The following is a 2,500-nucleotide window of genomic DNA, read 5'->3' on the forward strand; positions in this document are numbered from 1 at the left end:
TGACAACTACATCTGGTCTATTTGCCTTAATTTCTCTATCTGTGTGTATTGGCATATCCCAGAGTATGGTTGCTTTCTCGTTTTCTGTGACCTTTTCTGGCGTGTGTTTATACCATCTTTTTTCTGTTGCTATTCCATAATGTTGGCATAGCTTCCAGTGTATATAGGTCCCAGCTCTGTCGTGTCTGTGAATATATTCCTTCTTCTTCTTCTTATTATTATTATTATTATCATTATTATTATTATTATTATTATTATCATCATTATTATTATTATTATTATTATTATTATTATTATTATTATTATTATTATTATTATTATTATGCTAAGAATGATAACGTAAATAATTATTCCAACAAAATCAAGAAAGAATCAGTAGTCTGAAAAGCTACAAAAATATATATTTGTTGTAAATAAAGTGTGCTGTTAGGGCAAGATGAACGGAAATATCAAGGAATTATCTAAGAGTGGATAATTTCCCTGATAATATAGAATCTACACTCCCCCACATAAACATACAGTGGAATATAAACATAGGGTATGGAATATCAAAGAATCTCAACTATCGAATCACCTAAGGCTATAGCATAGCGGTGTAGATGCAGATCGTCGCTTCTTCATCGGCAATTCTAAACGAATTCAAAGTGATGCGGTCAGAAAGCAGAGTGCAGAGATGCTCACTGTATAAACAATCCATTATTATCTGAAAGCACTCGAAAGTATATTTACACAAATCTCATAATGAATACAGTAATGTTTACCTAATACATATGTGTACATATATGATAATAAGGATATGCGCATGTGTGCTCTCTCTCTCTCTCTCTCTCTCTCTCTCTCTCTCTCTCTCTCTCTCTCTCTCTCTCCGTATATATGTGCATACACAGACAGAGACACATAATCCATATAGAGAAAGAGTTAGAGGGAGAGGCAGCAAGAAAGAGAGAGAAAGAGTGAGTGAGTGAGTGAGAGACAAATGTGTATGTGTATGTACGAGTGACAGTGTGTATGTATGCACATACATTTGTGCGCTCGCATACATATAAATTTATGATGAAAGTTCAATAAGCGTCAACAATTTTATATTTCCAGGAGCGACAGTCACCTAACACGTCTATTGGTTTATCACCTGGTTTCAAGAATCTTTAACGTAAGTCAGTTTTTTAAAGCTTTCCAACCAGTTTTCCGGTTCCTTCAATAACAACACTGTTCCTGCAAGGACTGACGTCACAAATGAAATTACTCATCATGATACTCATCTATTAAAATTTCTCAAGGCGGTGCCCCAGCATGGCAGCAGTCTAATGACTGAAATTAGTAAAAGATAAAAGATATACACAAGTGCGCAAACTTAAATGAGTGCGTGTTTTTGCATATGTGTATATAACAACCAAATGTCCGTCAATTCACACCCTACCTGGATCTAAGTATGTTGGTGTAAGACCCTGGTCTATGTGTTCTGCCAATTAACTATCTACAATAATAATACTTGTCGGAGACAATAGAGAGAGCCTCTACGTGGTCTCTCGGCCTTCTAGAAACAACAGTCACATTGAGCTCTAATCACACCCCAATTATACCGTACCGTCTTAATTCAAGAAAAGACGCATTACGTTTCTTTGGTCATGCCTACCCTAAAAATGATAGGAAGCTCACCTTTGACAATCGGATGCAAATTCTACACAAAGAAAACAACAGCAACAACAACAACAACAACAACATTATCACAAGAATATTTGCACACCTTACAGGTTGCAATCTTCAGAAGTCCAAACTGAACGTCGACTGCATCAACAACACTAATGAATGTGAGTGGGTGGTGTAACTGTTATCGATACTGTCCCACCTCCTCTTCTTTTGCCTCCGTCTTTGATTAAATGACAGCAAAAAATATAAACGAAAAAGCATTACAAAATTCTTGATTTATCAAGAACCGACTCTGAGCAAAAATCACAATGCTAGACTTGATAACTTCGTGTCATCTAAAATATTCTCGGTGGACTGAGTGCGCAATCCGGCTCTATTCTCATTTACGTCGATACTCCTTCGTAAATGAATAATTATCATGGCTTCCTATCTTCGTTCCTCCTCACATATCTAAAGACCACCGATTATTAAAAAGAAAGAGAGAGAGAGACAAAGAACGATAGATAAGGGAAAGAAAGAAAGAAAGAAAGAAAGAAGAGCGTGAGATAAAGAAAAAGAAAGTGAGCAAGCAAAAAAAAAAGAAGAAAACAATCAAGAAATAAAGATTTTCTGCCACTAACATTCGAAAATGATTCGAAATGATTTGAAATTCCATTTGGTTTGTGGTTGATTGGCTAGACGGACTGCAGCAACAACAAAAACAACAGCAACGACTTCAACAACAACTGCAACAACTACAGCCAGCAATAAATGTAATACAAACACTAACAACAATAACAAAAACAACAAAATATGCAAAACTATCTGTGCACTAATAATATAAAGAACGAAGACAAATAAAAGGAAACAAATG

Source organism: Octopus bimaculoides, chromosome 3, assembly GCF_001194135.2.
Source record: "Octopus bimaculoides isolate UCB-OBI-ISO-001 chromosome 3, ASM119413v2, whole genome shotgun sequence".
Taxonomy (NCBI): domain Eukaryota; kingdom Metazoa; phylum Mollusca; class Cephalopoda; order Octopoda; family Octopodidae; genus Octopus; species Octopus bimaculoides.